Source organism: Schistocerca gregaria, chromosome 5 (genome assembly GCF_023897955.1).
Source record: "Schistocerca gregaria isolate iqSchGreg1 chromosome 5, iqSchGreg1.2, whole genome shotgun sequence".
Taxonomy (NCBI): domain Eukaryota; kingdom Metazoa; phylum Arthropoda; class Insecta; order Orthoptera; family Acrididae; genus Schistocerca; species Schistocerca gregaria.
In genome coordinates this window covers 542,970,845-542,991,872 of record NC_064924.1, presented here as the reverse complement: position 1 = coordinate 542,991,872, position 21,028 = coordinate 542,970,845, and the positions used below count along the sequence as shown (strand labels likewise).

The window sequence follows — 21,028 nt, the reverse complement described above, 5'->3', positions numbered from 1 at the left end:
GGACAGTGTCTTGAAAGGAGGATATAAGATGAACATCAACAAAAGCAAAACGAGGATAATGGAATGTAGTCTAATTAAGTCGGGTGCTGCTGAGGGAATTAGATTAGGAAATGAGACACTTAAAGCAGTAAAGGAGTTTTACTATTTGGGGAGCAAAATAACTGATGAAGGCCAAAGTAGAGAGGATATAAAATGTAGACTGGCAATGGGAAGGAAAGTGTTTCTGAAGAAGAGAAATTTGTTAACATCGAGTATAGATTTAAGTGTCGGGAAGTTGTTTCTGAAAGTATTTGTATGGAGTGTAGCCATGTATGGAAGTGAAACGTGGACGATAAATAGTTTAGACAAGAAGAGAATAGAAGCTTTCGCAATGTGGTGCTACAGAAGAATGCTGAAGATTAGATGGGTAGATCACATAACTAATGAGGAAGTATTGAATAGGATTGGGGAGAAGAGAAGTCTGTGGCACAACTTGACCAGAAGAAAGGGATCGGTTCGTAGGACATGTTCTGAGGCATCAAGGGATCACCAATTTAGTATTGGAGGGCAGAGTGGAGGGTAAAAATCGTAGAGGGAGACCAAGAGATGAATACACTAAGCAGATTCAGAAGGATGTAGGTTGCAGTAAGTACTGGGAGATGAAGAAGCTTGCACAGGATAGGGTAGCATGGAGAGCTGCATCAAACCAGTCTCAGGACTGAAGACCACAACAACAACAACATATTCTCTTCTTGTCCAAACTAGTTATCTTCCATGCTTCACTTCCATACATGGCTACACTCCGTACAAATACTTTCAGAAACGACTTCCTGATACATAAATCTATATTCGATGTTAACAATTTTCTCTTCTTCAGAAACACTTTCCTTGCCATTGCCAGTCTACATTTAATATCCTCTCTTCGACCATCATCAGTTATTTTACTTCCTAAATAGCGAAACTCTTTTACTACTTTAAGTGTCATTTCCTAATCTAATTCTCCCTCAGCATCACCTGATTTAATTTGACTACATTCCATTATCCTCATTTTACTTTTGTTGATGTTCATCTTATATCCTCCTTTCAAGACACCGTCCATTCCGTTCAACTGCTCTTCCAAGTCCTTTGCCGCCTCTGACAGAATTACAATGTCATCGGCGAACCTCAAAGTTTTTACTTCTTCTCCATGAATTTTAATACCTACTCCAAATTTTTCTTTTGTTTCCTTTACTACTTGCTCAATATACAAATTGAATAGCCTTTCGCTCCCTGTATTTTACCCCTGCCACCTTTAGAATTTGAAAAAGAGTATTCCAGTCAACATTGTCAAAAGCTTTCTCTAAATCTACAAATGCTAGAAACGTAGGTTTGCCTTTCCTTAATCTTTCTTCTAAGATAAGTCGTAAGGTCAGTATTGCCTCAAGTGTTCCAACATTTCTATGGAATCCAAACTGATCCTCCCCGAGGTCCGCATCTACCAGTTCTTCCATTCGTCTGTAAAGAATTTGCATTAGTATTTTGCAGCTGTGACTTATTAAAGTGATAGTTCGGTATTTTTCACATCTGTCAACACCTGCTTTCTTTGGGATTGGAATTATTATATTCTTCTTGAAGTCTGAGGGTATTTCGCCTGTCTCATACATCTTGCTCACCAGACGGTAGAGTTTTGACATGACTGGCTCTCCCAAGGCCATCAGTAGTTTTAATGGAATGTTGTCTACTCCGGGGACCTCGTTTCGACTCAGGTCTTTCAGTGCTCTGTCAAACTCTTCACGCAGTATCGTATCTCCCATTTCGTCTTCATCTACATCCTATTCCATTTCCATAATATTGTCCTCAAGTACATCGCCCTTGTATAAACCTTCTATATACTCCTTACACCTTTCTGCCTTCCCTTCTTTGCTTAGAACTGGGTTGCCATCTGAGCTCTTGATATTCATACACGTGGTTCTCTTCTCTCCAAAGGTCTCTTTAATTTTCCTGTAGGCAGTATCTATCTTACCCCTAGTGAGATAATCTTCTACATCCTTACATTTGTCCTCTAGCCATCCCTGCTTAGCCATTTTGCACTTCCTGTCGATCTCATTTTTGAGACCTTTGTATTCCTTTTTGCCTGCTTCATTTACTGGATTTTTATATTTTCTCCTTTCATCAATTAAATTAAATATTTCTTCTGTTACCCAAGGATTTCTACTAGGCCTCGTCTTTTTACCTACTTTATCCTCTGCTGCCTTCACTACTTCATCCCTCAGAGCTACCCATTCTTCTTCTACTGTATTTCTTTCCCCTATTCCTGTCAATTGTTCCCTTATGCTCTCCCTGAAACTCTGTACAACCTCTGGTTCTTTCAGCTTATCCAGATCCCATGTCTTTAAATTCCCAACTTTTTGCAGTTTCTTCAGTTTTAACTTACAGGTCATAACCAATAGATTGTGGTCAGAGTCCACATCTGCCCCTGGAAATGTCCTACAATTTAAAACCTGATTCCTAAATCTCTGTCTTACCATTATATAATCTATATGATACCTTTTAGTATCTCCAGGGTTCTTCCATGTATTCAACCTTCTTTCATGCTTCTTGAACCAAGTGTTAGCTATTACGAAGTTATGCTCTGGGCAAAATTCTACCAGACGGCTTCCTCTTTCATTTCTTAGCCCCAATCCATAATCACCTGTTTCCTTCTCTCCCTTTTCCTACTGATGAATTCCCGTCACCCATGACTATTAAATTTTCGTCTCCCTTCACTACCTGAATAATTTCTTTTATCTCATCATACATTTCATCAATGTCTTCATCATCTGCAGAGCTAGTTGGCATATAAACTTGTACTACTGTAGTAGGTGTCGGCTTTGTGTCTACCTTGGCCACAATAATGTGTTCACTATGCTGTTTGTAGTAGCTTACCCGCACTCCTATTTTTTTATTCATTATTAAAACTACTCGTGCATTACCCCTATTTGATTTTGTATGTATAACCCTGTATTCACCTGACCAGAAGTCTTGTTCCTCCTGCCACCAAACTTCACTAATTCCCACTATATCTAACTTTAACCTATCCATTTCCCTTTTTAAATTTTCTAACCTACCTGCCCGATTAAGGGATCTGACATTCCACACTCCGATCCGTAGAATGCCAGTTTTCTTTCTCCTGATAACGACACCGTAGAGTTTTTAAAATAAATGGTTATCCCAGTAAACTGGCACATACATTCTAAGATATCACAAAAAAAGCAGAATATGCCATAAAATACTTATATACAGTACTTAAATGACTTAATCAACTATGTGATTCATACATGTACAGAGACCACCACAACTACTATTGTGAAGAGAAGTCTCCTATCATATTAACACGGGTATACATACATACATACATACATACATACATACATATATACATACACACTTGTCCCATAGATCTTTAATATGACATTTCATAATGCTGTGGAACATGTCACTTTAACATAAGTTTTCTTTACACAGAGTAATCAATATATGTTACTACTCCATATCTAAAAATTCATCTATTGAGTAGAAGGAGTTGGCATTCAGAAATTCTTTTAATTTGTTTTTAAATGCTGATTGGCTATCTGTCAGACTCTTAATGCTATTTGGCAAATGACCAAAGATTTTTGTGGCAGCACAATTCACACGTTTAACCAGAATAGTAAAGTTCATCATTTCTTCTAATATTTCTGTTCACTGTTATTTTTGAATGGGATGGGTTGTTAATAACAAATTCTCATAAGTGAATATATATACTGTGAAGGTACTGTGAATATTCAGTGTTCCTTAAATAAATGTCTGCAAGGTGATCTTGGGTGGGATCCAGCTATTATTCTGATTACACACTTTTGTGCAATGAATACTTTTTCTCTTAATGATGAATTAACACAGAATATGATGCCATATGAAAGCAGTGAATGAAAACAGGCATTGCAGGCTACTCTACTGATACATTTATCACCAAAATTTGCAATAACCCTAATAACGTAAGTAGCTGAACCTAACCATTTCAGCAGATCACTGATGTGTTTCTTCCAATTCAATTTCCCATCAATGCACAAAAACAGAAATTTTGAACATTCTGTCTTAGCAATAGGCTTCTTTTCATGGTACACATATATCAATGTGTAAGCACATTCTCATATTCCTGGCTTGGTTGTGGAGTATCTTTGCGAGCGCCCGCATTGCAGAGTCTAACATGGGACACGGAGCTTCTATGTTGTGTTATGGGTAGTTCTGCTAGGGAAATGCATTATTGTGGAAGTTCTAGGTTGCATATTTGTATACATAATTTGAGGCATGACAGCTGCAGTGTGGAACAGAAATAATACAACAAGTGCTGTGTTTGGGGGAGCCACTCAACACTAAACACAACACTGTCCTACGTCTGGTATGAACAATCGTAATTTGAGATGATTAGAAAATTGCAGGTTGCACTGTTTAAACACTAAGTCTTAAGTGTTGATGCCAACTGACATTCTTGGTAATTTTGACGAGAGGTCAAAATTATCATCCCCTTATTACTGTACAGTATTCTTGATGATGATGTTAATGTCTGTCACTATTGAACTTCAAGCTGTCACACATATTTCACAGTCTTACTCTGGCTGAACCTTCGGTGATAGAGACACAGGAAATCATGATGATAAGCCGTCCACAATTATCATTTGGACGAGTGCATGCATAACTGACACGACACAGGTGATTGTTGATGATGTGGAAGAAGCCAAATGGTTGAACGAAAGTTCTTACGCTCCTCACGTACAAACAAATAAATGGTAGCAGTTCTTCTTCACACTTGTAATAATATAACACTGTTCATAAAAGTTAATTTACAGTTCACAGTTCTCTCTTATACGAGCACACGTTGAACTGTCATGATGCGGCTGATTGTTGTTGATGCAGAAACACAATGACCGAACGCATGTTCTCACCCTCCCTACAAGACACTGCCACTTGATTACTCTCCTTTGTGGTAAACTACTTTACTGATTCACATTAATTTCACTCCGGGAGGCTGAACACGATGCGGGTGATTGATGTTGTATGGTACGACACACAAATGGGTGGATAATCGAATATGTTATCGGCGGCACTGCTCATACTTAATTACTTCTTTACACTATCTTCACTGAATCCACTTTCATATCTCATTATTTCATAACAATAGTACTTGCAGCCAGACTTTAACTTCCATAATAATGCCTTTCTCAAGCAGAGCTACTGACAACGCAACACAGCAGCTCCGTGTCCAGTTTAACTCTGCAATGCAGCTGCTCGCAAAGACACACTGCAACCAAGCAACAATATGACAATACAATTAAAAATGGTTTTATGCCATTTGCTGTACGTAACTGTATATAAAGTGTTTTCTCATAATTTAATGAGAGTCCATTTTTCAAGGAATCGCTGAATAATTTTCTGAAAGACATTTACAATTTCCTCAGATGATTGTTGTTTGTTGGGTGTGGTACTATACTTTTATCATCAGCACAAAGAACTAGCATTGCATCTTCATGAATAGAATGACAAGTCATTAATATATATTAAGAACAGGGACTCAAGACTGAACCCTGTGGGACACCATTCTTGATACCTCCCCAGTTAGAGGACTCTGCAAATTTTTGCAGCCCATTTGTACTGTTAACTTCGAACATCTGCATTCTTTCAGTTAAATAAGAATTAAACCATTTGTGCACTGTCTCACAATATTTACGTTTATCTAGAATAATTTCAGGATTCACACAACCAAAAGCCTTTGAGAGATCGCAAAAATATCCCAATGGTTGATGTTAAGTTAATCAACGCATTTAATATTTGATCAGTGAAAGGATTTTCTGTTGAAAATGCTTTTCTGAAAACCAAACCGACATGATGTTAGTATTTTATTTTTACAAATATGTGAAGCCACTCTTGAATACATTACTTATTCAATAATTTTGGATAAAGCTGCAAGAAGTGAGATTGGGCTGAAGTTGTTAGCATCAGACCTATTCTCTTTTTTATGCAATAGTTTAACAATAGCGTATTTCAGCCTATCTCGAAAAATGTCCTGTTTCAGTGAGTTGCTACATATGTGGCTGAGAATCCTACTTATCCGTTGGGAACAAGCTTTTAGTAATCTGTTGGGAATGTCATCAATTTTGTGTGAGCTTTTACTTTTGAGTGAATTTATTATTTTCGTAATCTCAGTACGAGAACTGGGTTGAATTTCAATTTCATCAAATTGCATATGTATTGCCTCTTCCATATACTGCCTTACTTTTCTTAATGAACAGCTATATCTTACTTTCTCTACAACACTTAAAAATGATTGTTAAAAATGTTTTCTACTTCTGACTTCTTGTTAATGAACTTTTCATTGAGTTTCATAGAAATACGGTTTACCTATTGGTCACCTCTTAGAAGATATTAGTGTAATCACAAAATGATCATGCATGATATATAACAGGGCCATTTAATGAGTTTTCACAATGTTTGGGATATCTGAACAACGGACAGCAAGACATCTGGCAGAAACAAGCTGTGCTATAAAACACGGAAGTCCACTGCCTGTTTGAGGAACACTGAAGATTTAGCACTTTAAAGTGCAAACTGAGCCAAAAAACATCATTTAACAAGTGCACGCAAGTTGAATACAACGTTACCAAAACAAACTACAATATTTTAATGAGTGATTTATCATGTCTTAATACAGATGTTCATGGTATTACCATATTCACTTGTGCTGTGTGTGTTATCTGAAAGTTAGGAATGGTGGGAACTTTTACAGGAACTAAGACAAGGTTACAGACTGTGGCTGGCACTGGGGCACTGTACGTTATTGCACTTTGGGAGGTTTATGGAGTGTAACAAGGGAGATCAACACTGTCCCCCTTTAATCTAAATTTTCTCATTTTAAAAGTTTTACACTGATTTTCTGCAGTAAATTAATACTAAGTTCCAAAAGTTAACTTAGATCCAGGCTACACAATAAATATTAAAAATGATCTTATATTTCTTTTTAGAACATGTTTATTGTTCACTGATATTTTTGTTGTGGACTTCCAAGGATGTTCATTTTATTTTTTTATAGTAATTTCTATTTTTTATTTACACTTTTGTCTTTACAAAGGAACTTTTTCAATGTTAAAAGTTACAGATTCAGCACCTGGTTTTTATTTGTATGCAAGCCAATTATTCCTGTAGCTTTAGCTAGAGTGTTGCATATGCCTATTATTTAATTGTTCTGTCATTAGTGCTACAGTACAGATGTCGAGTACGTTCATTCCTTAGAGAGTGTGTCTGACGAGAGGAGACCCCGATCACTATTTCAGTAATGAAAACCTGCACTGAGAAGCTAAAAATGGCAGTAACGAATTAAAAGCCACTAACACTTTCAATAGATACACAGGGAAAGGAACCAATCATAGTGTTTCTGAAAATACTTCACAAGGTTCTAGGTACCTAGCAGTTGTATCTTAAGCCAAACTGGGACATTATGAAAGAGAGAGAGAGAGAGAGAGAGAGAGAGAGAGAGAGAGAGAGAGAGAGAGAGAGATATTACACAAAACATGGAGGAAAACTAGCCACAGCGTTTTCTTTCCTTTTCCTAGTTTTTAAGGAATATTTTTGGCATTCACATCAAGTGATTTTAGGAAGTTGAGAGAACCTAGGTCAGGAGCACTAAATGATAATTTACCCATGTCAAAGGTAGGTAGGTGTGTGTGTGTGTGTGTGTGTGTGTGTGTGTGTGTGTTTGGGGGGGGGGGGGGGGGGTGCTGCATTAACCAGTACATCCCCCACTTGAAAAAGCCCACAATCCAGCACAGATACATGAGAACTACACATTACAGGCATCGATTTCGGTCTTTGACACCTTACATTAGCACAGTACTACGTCTTTTTTCTGTGTAGAGAACAAAGCAGTACCGTTCAGGTGGTTTTACAATCTAACTTATGTCATTTAGGCATGATGTGTCAATGCCATTTTTTGCTTAATAGAGTAGATACCCACATAACTTTACACAGCCCAGATGTTCATTCATGTGTAGATGTAAGTCACTGGCACACGAGGTCCGTGAAGCTGGCCTGCACTTGGTCTGTTTGAGTTGTTCAGACATGAGGGGTATACTACTGAGAGCACCAACTAATAAAGGGGGTTGGTTGGTTAGATTAAAAGGGGGGGGGGGGCAAACTACAAGGTCATCAGTCCCTTGTTCCAAATAAAACAATGCCACAAGTGTGAGAATAAAACAAGAGCGACAACTTAAAACGGAATGAAAGGGAAAAAATTGCAAGAACGATGAAGGACAACAAACATGTAAATGGACAAAAGGGGACAAGAAAACCACAGAAATGCAAGAAAAAGATTGAAGAGATTAAAACAACAAAGCAGATTACTAAGTCTGGCTGACTATGGAAAAAAAATAATGGAGAAGCTAGCCACTCTGAAACACATTAAAACCTTCACCCTAGAAGCACTGGAGTAGAGGACACTGAGAGACAAAGGACATGCGCTGAAACTTAGATCAAATGATAAAACCCATCCTCATGAATAAAACGTAAAACTAAATCAGACAATATGGCATTGTCAGATAGAATTAGCGGCAACGAGTCCGGTAACCCAAGATTTCTTCGCTGGGTAGTCAAAGTGGGGACAGTGCACCAGAATATGGACCACTGCCAATGGGGCACCATACCGACACTCAGCCGGGTCTTCACGGCGCAGGAGGCAACCGTGGGTCACCCAACCATAGCCAATGCAGAGCTGGCAGAGGATAACCGATTCCCAGCAGGAGGCCCACATGTAAGACTTTCACACATTCGTAGTCTCCTTAAAGACATGCAGTTTGCTGTGTTTACTGTTATGCCATTCTGTCTCCCAAAGCCGAAAAACCCTATGGAATAAGTCAGAATGCAGGTCAGGTTCAGAGATGCACATCTCCAGAGGCAGTTTCCACGTAGCCTGTTTGGCCAGCCTGGGATGCCGACATGTCCTGGTGTAGTGCCTCGAGAATTTCTGCATAAATTCTAAAACCACTTGGATTTCCTCCATCTTGAACAAACAATATTTTAAATAGAAGTGTGTGAGAGAGGAATCTGACCTACTGCGCATTGCATGTTTGTATGTGCAGGTCTACGAGGAAACTGCGGATGCGGCGGCCGAAAGTACCTGCTGTATGATCCACAGAGTTTCAGGCACTGGTCACCGGACTCTTTAAAAGCTTCCGTCGCTATATGAATGCCACAGTGGTGCACTGGGTCAAGTATATGCAATGCTGAGGGTGCCGCCGAACCATAAACCAGGCAGGATTGAACAAGGGCTTTGTAGAGCTGCAGCAGCATAGAGCGATCTGCACCCCAGTTGGTGTTGCTCAGGCAGCGGAGGGCACTGAGGTGCTGCCAGCACTTCCGCTTAAGCTGACGAAGGTGAGGTAGCCATCGAAAACTGGTCCCAAGAACCAATATGTCTCCACTACAGTGAGTGGTTTGTCATGAAGGTAAAGTTCTGGTTCTGGATGATCGGTACGACACCGACAGAAGTGCATGAAACACGACTTAATGGCCAAAAACTGGAATCCGTGGGCGAGAGTCCACGACTGCGCCTTGAGGATGGCTCCCTGTAGACACTGCTAAGCAACACCAGTACTGGTGGAGCAGTACGAAATGCAGAAGTAGACCATGAATGGCCACTAAAAACAGTGATACACTCAATACAGAATCCCACGGGGCCCCATTCTCCTGGATATGGGATTAACTATGGGAGGCACCAACTTGGACATGGAAAGTACAGAGTGACAGGAAATTCTGGATGAAATTCTGGAGCGGACATCGGAGACCCCACCCGTATAAGGTAGCAAGGATATGATGTCACCAGGTGGTGTCATACACTTTGTGTAGATCAAAAACGACAGCAACAAGGTGTTGGCACCTGGAAAAGGCTGTTCAAATGTGTTTGAATGGCAGACTCGAGGGACAAAAGATTATCAGTGGTAGAGCGCCCCTGAGAGACGCTACCCTGACATGGAACCAATAGGCCACGTGACTCCAGGCCCCTACCCAACCGCCGACACACCCTATATACCAGCAGCTCACAAAGAACGTTAGTGAGTCTGATTGGCCGTTATCTATCCACATCAAGTGGGTTTTTACTGGGTGATGGTGCTCTCCCGCCATTGTGATGGAAACAAGTCATCGCACCACATTCGGTTGAAGATGAAGAGGAGACGGCACTTCTAATCAGATGAGAGATGTTTCATCGTCAGACTGTGGATCCAGTCCTGCCCAGGAGCTGTTTCGGCACAATGTGCAAGTGCGCTGAGGAGCTCCCACTCTGTAAATGGGGCGTTATAGGGTTCACTGTGGCATATAGTGAACGAGAGGACGTTCCTTCCCATAAGCCGTTTGATGGTGCGAAAGGCTGGGGGGGGGGGGGGGGGGGGGGTAGTTTTCAGATACAGAGGCTCAAGCAAAGTGCTCAGCAATCGCATTTGTGTCAGTACATAGCACGCCGTTGACGGTAACGCCAAGGACACCTGTTGGGGTCTGGTACCCAAAAATGTCCGATCTTCGTACAGACTTGGGAAGGTGACGTATGGCATACGATGGTCGAGACGTATCTCTCCCAACACTCCTGCTTCCATAATTTTTTAAGATGACATGCACAGGCACGGAGCCGCTTAAAGGGTATCAGATGCTCTAGAGAACGGTGCCACTTATGTCGCTGTAGAGCTCGCCGACACTCTATAATAGCCTCAGCGACCATCAAGGGACTGTCTTTCACCGGGGGCACCCTAAAGAGAGAGGGATCTGTTTTCTGCTGCAGAAATGATTGTGGTAGTCACCTGTTCAACCATCACATCTATGTAACCATTTGGAAGAGTCAACTGTGACATCAGAGGTAAAAGTTTCCCAGTCCGCCTTGTTTAAAGCCCATCTAGCAGGCATCCATGGGCCCGATGCTGGGGCAGTGACAGGAAGATGGGGAAGTGGTCATTATCACACAGGTTGTCATGTACTCTCCAGTGGATAGATGGGAGAAGTCCTGGGCTGCAAATTGATAAATCAGTGGCCGAGTAACTACCTCGAGCCACACTGGAATGTGTGGTGGCACCAGTATTTAAGAGGCAGAGGCTGAACTGAGACAGTGAAGTTTTGACATCTCTGCCTTGGCCAGTAAGCATGGTGTCACCCCACAAGGGGTTATGGGCATTAAAATCTCCCAAAAGTAGGAAAGGTTTAGTGAGTTGATCTATCAGTGCAGTTAATATGTTCAGGGGTACTGCACCATCTGTCTGCAGACGGTTATTTCCTGGGTCATCTGTATTCTGACAGCGACAGCTTCAAGAGGGGTTTGAAGGGACAGAGTTTCATTACAGACTGAGTTTAGGACATAAATACAAACTCCACCTGACACACTATTATAGTCACTACGGTCCCTGTAATATCCCTTACAGGTATGGAGGACAGGGGTCCACATTGCTGTTAACCAGGTTTCCTGGAGGGCAATGCAGGAAGCAGGTGTAAAGCGTAACAGTTGCCGTAGATCAGCCAGGCGGTGGAAAAAAACTGCTGCAATTCCACTAGAGGATAACATCATTGTGAGACTGGGAAGGCATGGGACATTCAATGAGGCAGTTTACGCCTCAGGGTCACCTGCTGCCACTGACTTTTTGCCTGAGCAGTCTGTACCCATTGTGTCTGAGGATCCAGGTCCTCAGCAGATGCCAGAATCTCCACCCCATCCTCAGATGCAGAGCTTGTAGGTATCGATGGTGTGGTTGCCACCACAAGTTCCTTGTTCTTGGGGACCTTCTTTTTCGATTTCTTGCGCTGTTCCTTGTGTTTCCCTCACTGGAAGTAATTCACTGAATCAGTTTCCAGGACTGAGGATGAGCGTGAAGCCCTACCACCAGCTGCTTTTGGGCTCTTCAGCCACTGGCAGGTGTTATCTAGTAGAAAGCTGGGATGAGAGTGACCCAAGGAACCCCTTCCTAGTGAGAGGAGGCAAAGAAGACTTACACTTCTCAGGCTCAGACATGGGGAGGGCGCTGCTCTCAAAGTAGGTGGTGTTGGAGCAACATGGAGGGAAGTGCCGCCCCCCCCCCCCCCCCCTCCAACCCACCATAAGGGGGCAGGGGTGGTCGCTTGGTTCTGAGAGGCAACAGGAATTCAAGGAACTGATTGGGTGATAACTGTTCTCGTAGTGGCGGCTATAACAAGGTCATAGCCACAGGATGTACGTGCTCGAATTTCCTCTTAACCTCAGTGTACGTCAGTCAGTCCACGGTCTTATTATAATCCATGATTTTCCTCTCTTTCTGTAAAATCCTGCAGTCTGGTAAGCAAGGTGAATGATGCTCTCTGCAGTTGACACAGATGGGAGGCAGGGAACATGGAGTATTGGGATGCAATGGACGTCCACAATCTCGACAGGTGGGGCTGGAAGTACAGCAGGAAGACATATGACCGAACTTCCAGCACTTAAAGCACCACATTGAGGGAGGTATATATGGCTTGACCTCACAGCGGTAGACTGTCACCTTGACCTCGGGCAATGCGTCACCCTCGAAGGCCAAGATGGAGGCACCCGCGGCAACCTGGTTATCCCTCAGACCCCGATGGACGTGCCTGATGAAATAAACACCTTGTCGCTCTGAATTGGTGCGCAGCTCGTCATCAGACTGCAGAAGAAGGTCCCTGTGGAATATAATACCTTGGACCATATTTAAGCTCTTATGGGGCGTGATGGTAACAGAAACATCACCCAAATTGCCACAAGCGAGTAATGCCCGTGACTGGGCAGAGGATGCTGTTTTTTTATCAAAACTGACCCAGAGTGCATTTTGGACAAGCCCTCCACCTCCCCAAACTTGTCCTCCAAATGCTCCACAAAAAATGAGGCTTCATGGACATGAAAGGTTCCCCATCAACTCTCTTGCATACGAGGTACCGAGGCAAATAAGCTTCACTTCCATCCATAGCCTGGCATTCCTCCTATGGTGTGGCCGGGGAGGGAACAACTTAGGGGTCATATTTCTTAGCATTAAAGTTCGACTTCGCCCGCTTAGGGACTGCTGGTGGCAGACCACCAGCAAGAGATGACATACTATGCTTCATGGTGTGTCGTCCTCCCTGATGCCACCCACTCCGATGAGGAGCCCTCCCCACAGGCACCACGCAGCCGCAACAGAGGCCACTTGGCAGGACGGACATTGCCGGGAGTCCCGAAGCCCCAGGGTAACAGGCATCTACTCCTTGGCATACGTGAGGAGTTAATGGTGCAGGCATTAGCAGAGCAATCCCTGTTTTGTCAGGGGGCTACAACCAACAGGGTACATGGCGGCCCCACCACAACATACTGGCTACCATGCTGGATATGAGGACCTTGGCGGCAAAAGAAAGTGACACTGCATTGTGCATGGTGGAACACACATCCAGGAAGGTGCCCTCGTGCAAGTGATGGAAAATGAGTGGGATTGCAATGCGATGACGAGGAAGTGGGCTACAAATCTCAATGTACAATAGACATGATGCACCATGTAAGATGCCCTTTCCCAATTAGCTTGCTCTTTGGGAAAATTTTGAAAAATGGAGGTCAAACCCTACAGCGGACTATCACATGAAGGCCGAAATGTGAGAGACTCCTTTTAGTCACCTCTTATGACAGCCAGGAATACCTCAGGCCTATTCTAACCCATGGACCAGCAGGGGGCTTTCAATCTATGGGCAGTAGGATGAATTATAGAATGTGCCAGAAAACAGTTTGTCAAACATGAACATCCGAGAGCCTGTCACAACTATGGCTATATCGCACAGAACAGGCACTGCTCAGCAGTAGTCTTACTGAGGCAATGTTTGGCCAACAGAAGGTATTTCTACATCTACATCTATACTCTGCAAACCACTGTGAGGTGCATGGCAGAGGGTACATCCCACTATCCCAGTTATTAGAGTTTCTTCCTGTTCAATTCACACATGGAGCATGGGAAGAATGATTAATTGAATGTCCCTATGCTTGTAGAAATTATTCGAATCTTATTCTCATGATCACTATGTTAGCAATACATAGGGGATTGCAGTATATTTCTTGAGTAATCATCTAACGCTGGTTCTTGAAACTTTGTTAATAGACTTTCTTGGGATAGTTTATGCCAACCTTCAAAGGTCTTGGAGTTCAGTTCCTTTAGTACCTCTCTGTCACTCACCCATGGATTAAACAAACCTGTGAAAATTCGTGCTGCCCTTCTCTGTATACATTCAATATCTTCTATTAGTCCTATTTGGTATGGGTCCCACATACTTGAGCAATATTCAAGGACTGGTCCCATGAGTGTGTGAGTGATTTGTAAGCAAACTCCTTTGTAGACTGGTTGCATTTCCACAGTATTCTGCTTTACATAATTTTGAACAACGGAAGGCAACTTATTCAGACATCATCATCCCGGGCAATTAAATCCACCCCCAAGCGCATAAAATGGCATTTTTCTATTCTAGTATCCATCGGGCGATTTCTATCCCGTTGTCAGATGTCATCCTCGAAAAAGAATTACAAATTCTCGAGAGTACTGCACAGAATAATGGCTTGATCCAAAGAAAGTGAGGCAAGTATAACATAAGAAAATGCGAAAAAAGATAACGACTTTACTAAACACAAATACTCAAACCCAAGATCAGACCAGAAATGGTTGTCGGTTCCTTGTATAGGTAATGTCTCCTACAAGATAGGGCGCCTGTTGAAAAATTCAGGTTTTAAAATTTCCTTCTTGACGAGTAATAGTTTAAAGCGAAATTTGGTTCATACCCTTGAGAAAGACTGTGATAAGTCAGGGAAATCAGGCATATATAAGATTGTGTGTGATGATTGCCCATGTTATTACATAGGTCAAACAGGCAGAGCTATAGCAGTAAGGTTTAAAGAACATCTTCCAATAAAGGGCGTAGAAACATGGGGGTCAGCCTTTGCGGAACATCTGGTGCAAATGGCTCATACACCTAAACCTTTAGGTGACAGAGCTACATCATCATGAAGTTAAGGGCTATAGACTCAACAAGCTTAAGGAACTACAAATTTATGCACACCTAATTACAGATAGAGGCAATTTACTGAACGATCAACTGTATCTAAAAAATAGGGCATACTTCGAAGGCTTCCAGCCCATATTAGGTTTACAATAATTCATAATGCATGTGACCATTACAGTTTCTGTAATAATGGAACCTTTCCTACAGATGTTCATATGAGAATTGTTGGTTAGTTTATAAGGCTCTGTAGCAGAATGTAAAACATAGTCATGCTGGATACTGCAATTAACTTACAAAAGTAAAGTATAAAATTAATTCATAGCAAAAATGTTATCTGACGCGTGCATAATAAGAGTTTGATTCTATACGTCTCGTGCATGCGCGCCACCCTCTGTGAGGCAGACCGCGAAGCCCTCGCGGTCCGCAGTCTCTAGTCACACGACGAGGCCCACACAACGGGCTTAAAGTGATTTTGCTACAGCTTGTTTAACAGAAGTGACAAAGCCTTATGGTTATGTATCAAGTTTTATACCGGCGCTTTCCCGCTTGGTAAGTCTAGGAATCTTTGTTTTTAATATATTTTTCCCATGTGGAAGTTTCTTTCTATTTTATTTACATTATTAATTTGAACCCAACAATTACGTTTGTTATTGTCTCTGTTGCATTTCGAACTCTTTTCTATCATCTTACTTTCTCTTTTTGTTTGTACAAGTAGTTTCACTTTGTATTCATCTTCCCTTTTTCAGTAATCTACCATACATTTTATCCTGCCTAATTATACTCAATAATACGTAATTTACTTCCAAACTATAACCTAAAAATTTTTAACGCTTTCCACATTACCGCTGCTATAAAATCCACTGTCCCAAGTTTACAAACATTTCGTGTAAACTCGTGAACACTATTTCACAGCTTCAGTTCCTTTCACCCACAAACAACCATCTCAGCTATTTCCAACAACTTTCGTTTTATTTCCATTCCCGTTTTTCCCATATAACCGATCATTTTTTAGCAGCTTCCCCACAGGTTTAAATGTTATTATTTCTTCATCAAACAATTGTTAGCCTCATTTTCATAACCTGCCAGTACATCACCAGTCCTTTGAATACATTTACACGTATTTTTTCGAAATTTTCCTGAATTTCCCCACCCTTTAACGTGTTTTGGAGACAACACAACTACCTAACCTTTGCACCCGTTGTTGTTCACCAACCTAAGTTCAGCACAGGATCAACATAGCTCATCTCAAACCACCACTTTTTCGACTGTTTTTCACAACTTTCTCTCTCCCTATATATATTTCTATTTATTTTCACTTTAACCTCATATTACCCTTTCCACCTTCTAATACCATGTCAACCTCACAACATCCCTACAACGGCCCCATTAAGTTTTATTTACATTCCCTCCGCAAACATGCCTTCACCCTAGCCAGATTACGCTCGCATATTTTATTTACTCAGGCTTGTCTGACATTTGGCATTACCCCCAAAGGCCTCACACTTGGAGTTCCCATCTCTGGTTGCAATCCTTCTTTCCATCAGTCCTTATACAGTTCCAAACTGCACAATCCATAGCCCTCACCAGCCTAATCCTTCACCTATACATCGACTCGGCCAATGAACACACCCATCAACTCCTATCCCAAATCGAAGTCCTCTATCTTTCCTCTCCCACATCCACACTGGCTGTTCATAGCATCCTCCTACAGGCCAACTGCAAATTAGAACAGCATGCCACCCTCCACCTCAAAAAACTATCCTATCTCCTGGTTTCCCACCTCGGGAAAGGCAAGTCACTCACCCTCCACAACCTTTCCAACAAACATCAAACTCCTATCATTGCACACAGACCCAGTCTCTCCCATCTACTCAATCTCCCACTTCCAGCTCCACTCCCCCAACACCTCAAAATTCTGGTCAACACAATCTGGAACCACAACACCCCAATTCAGTAGTTAACCTTTCCTCCAAACCTCTCTCCCAATCTGAAACCTTTGTCCTATCCAAAGGCCTCACCTTCAGCCCCACTCCCAGGTTCAACCAAACTGCCCTTGTCAAAGATTTACTGTCCTACACTCATAGTCTCTGCTGGAAATATCACTTTGCCATGAAGAAAAATAATCCTGATCCCACTCCTAATGATCCAACTCCCCAAGACACTATCCAAATTGAACCCTGCCTGGAACAGTTCCGTCCTCCATCACAGCGGGACCCACCTCCTCTTCCTCAAAATCACCCTCTCCAAACCTTCCAGAAATTTCTCACTTCCAGCCTTGCCTCTCAATCTTTCTTGAAAAACCTTAATCCTACTCCCAACACCACCATAGCCGAAGCCCAGGCTATCCGTGATCTGAAAGCTGACCGATCCATCATCATTCTTCCGGCTGACAAGGGTTCCACGACCGTGGTACTTGAACGTCGGGAGTATGTGGCTGAGGGACTGCGTCAGCTTTCAGACAATTCTACATACAAAGTTTGCCAAAGTAATCCCATTCCTGATGTCCAGATGGAGCTTCAAGGAATCCTCAGAACCTTAGGCCCCCTACAAAACCTTTCACCTGACTCTGTCGAACTCCTGACCCCACCGACACCTCGCACTCCTACCTTCTACCTACTTCTTAAAATTCACAAACCCAAACATCCCGACCCGTATCTCTGCCTACGCAGATCAACACCTTCAACCCATTACATGCAGTCTCCCATCCTCCTTCAAAGACACCAACCACTTTCTCGAATGGCTGGAATCCTTACTCAGTCTGTTACCCCCAGAAACCATCCTTGTAACCATTGATGCCACTTCCCTATACACAAATATCCCGCACGTCCAGGGCCTCGCTGCAATGGAGCACTTCCTTTCACACCGATCACCTGCCACCCTACCTAAAACCTCTTTCCTCGTCACCTTAGCCAGCTTCATCCTTTTTTTCCCCCTACAGTAAGTCTTTCCGCTCCCGGGATTGGAATGACTCCTTACCCTCTCCCTTAAAACCCACTTCCTTTTGTCTTTCCCTCTCCTTCCCTCTTTCCTGAAGAAGCAACCGTCGGTTGCTAAAGCTAGAAATTTTGTGTGTGTGTGTGTTATTTTATTGTGCCTGTCTACCGGCCCTTTCCCGCTTGGAATATATACTTTTGAAATTTGTTATTAACAATCTCAACGAACTCAAATGTAATAACAGTGTACATGGCTACAACACCAGGAGAAAGGATGATCACCACTACTCAAGGCTAAATCTAACTCTGGCTCAGAAGAGGGTAAATTATGCTGCCAGAAAAGTCTTTGGTGATTTACCTAATAGCATCAAATGTCTGACATATAGCCATATAGCATTTAAAAGGAAATTAAAAGAATTTCTGAATGGCAACTTCTCCTACTCATCAGATGAATTTTTGGATATAGTAAGTGGGTAATTTCCCCCCCCCCCCCCCCAAAAAAAAAAAAAAAAAAAAAAAAAAAAAAATTATTATTGTGTGTCATGTAATATTTTGTATAGACTCCTTTTAATTACCTGACACGTTCCACATCATTACGAAGTGTAGTATTCATGATCTATGGAACAAGTACTATTCTAATCTAGGAATATCTGGTTCTTTCAATTTTCTTCTTCTGCTTGTCAGAACGAAAATATTCAAGTTTGTGTGCTGCAAGGTGGCATGATTGGTTGTGGATAATTATGTCTTTTATTGTTGGTTTATGAAAAATATCAACTGTGTTCAGATTTCTCACTTGAAATTTTTAAATCTGAAAAGTTGATGCTCCTATTTCTCTCTTTTTCCATGTTGAATTTAATTTTATGATGTAAGCTGTTGAATTGTGAAGGCAAGTCACTCCTCTTTTCTCTTTTGCCATTGAATATGATTAATATGTAGTCTAAATACCCATAGTAATCAAGAATTTTTTTGGCTCCTCGAGTGTGTTAATGAGAATATCAGCTAATATACATGTATGTGGTAGGCATGAACACAATTCCCATCTTCTTTGAGATAAATTCTGTTCTGGACTGAGAATTTTAAGCAGTGATTAATTGTGGGATTTATATCTAACTTTGGCTTCAGAGTGATTTTCTTACATCTAAGAAGGTTGTTCTTAACAATTTGTATGGTCCCTGTTACTGGAATGTTTGTATATACGTTAGAGATATCAAGTGATAAGAATGTTCCATTTACTGATATTTCCATATGTTTAAATTTATTGACAATAGCTTAAGAACTTTTTGCAATGTATTCTCTCTTAGATGTGTAATAATCCTTATTGAGTTTTTTTACTAACTGCATGTGCTGGACTATTAATCATAGTAACAATTAAAATGTATAGTTTATTTATCTTTGGCTGGGCATACAATCAGGGTGGTGTTGGATTCATTATTATGGAATCTCTTACGTCTTTTCTGTGATAAGTGACATTCTTCTAGCGCTTCTTTAACTGCACATTAAATTTGGTGGTTGTGTCCTGGTCAATACTTTTAATAGCAGTCTACCTGAAAAATTTCAGCCTTTACTACCATAATATTTGTGATAAAATCACCAATATATTTGTTTTATCTGGTTTTACATTGATTGAATTATGTTCAAGTTTGTAATTAACGTGATGTATGACATCACCATGGTTTTCACCATTTTGAGCACCACTGTAGTTTTTGCAAAGACTATTTTCATCATACTATTTGTTACATGGGGATGTATGTTAAATCTGAGACCTTTATTTAGTACATTCATTTCTGTGGGAGTGATGATGTAAGGTAATGAATTGCAAATGCGCGACGTCCCTCTTTTCTGTTGTATCATCAAATAGGGTTATAATGTCATCAACATATCTGTAGTAAAAAGAATTTTCAGCTCTGCAGGTGAAATTGTTGAAAAAAGTTCTTCCTTCTCATTTATAACTTGCTAATGTCCCATCAGCATTACAAACAATCATATTTTATTGTCAACTGATAAATGTTCAGTGATCTAGTTTGAAACATTCAGTTAGGACATAAAATTTTTTAAAATACTCATGCAAAAAGAGATCTAAATACACTGAATGAAAATAAACATAGCATGAAAAGTAGCTGCAAATTCTTCGAGACAAGAAGAAGATTTGAACAGTGGAAAAGTGAGAAATAAAAGCATCAACTTTTCAAATTAAAAAAAATTTCAAACACGAGATCTGAACACACCAATAATAGATGTGTTCATCCACAGCAAACCATGCTGCCAGTGAGCCCACAAACTTGCATATTTCACTCATATGATACATATACTGGTCAACTTACCACTAAAGAAGAAAAAAATTAGACAGAACAAGATATTGTTTGAAAGCTGGCTATAAATAATAGTTATCCCATTATTCAAAAAGAAAACCAATTAAAGATTCCTCAATGTTTTAGATGAAACAAGTTTAATCAGACACAAGTGAACATCAGAAAAACAGAGTTTATGTATGGCCATATTTAGGCACTGTTTTCAACAAAATTACTCTGCTTCAAGAACACAAAATTAAAAATGATCTACAGGAACAACAATTACTGAGGGATGCCACAGAAATCAGAGCCTATTTTATCACCAGAAGAATACAAAATTGACTGAAGAATGCTCAAAATTTTACATTGGACTAATTGAAAGTAAAGTTAACACATGGCAGAGAACACAATACAATAGGCGACAATAGCCCATCCACCTTTGTTGTACATGCAAATGACACCAACCATGCAATGACTAATGTTACTAATCACGACATAAGCTACACAACGGTAAAGTTAGGGGTGTAATGGAAGAAACTGAAATTTACATACATCTATGAACAGACAGACCTGTGAAATGGAAATTTCCTAGACAACTTTTCATCAGTTCTATGACAAAGCTTTATAGAACTGTGGAACGCATATACTCATTAATAAGTGTGACTGTAATGCAAACACCAGTGATGAATGATAACTGAATATACCTAAGAACAAAGACCCACATGACTTTGTTAATGAATTTCTATAAAATAATTATTATCTACATGTGCATACACTCTATAAATTAAGTTGTATTCCTTCTTGTGTATCTTGAGA

General features: G+C 40.9%; 1 protein-coding gene across 4 annotated transcripts in view; it reads right to left on the bottom strand.

The window, feature by feature from the left end:
- LOC126272067 (endophilin-B1) overlaps nucleotides 1–21,028 on the bottom strand; it is a 243,036-nt gene that overhangs the window by 104,928 nt on the left and 117,080 nt on the right. The gene's annotated exons all lie outside the window — the stretch shown is intronic.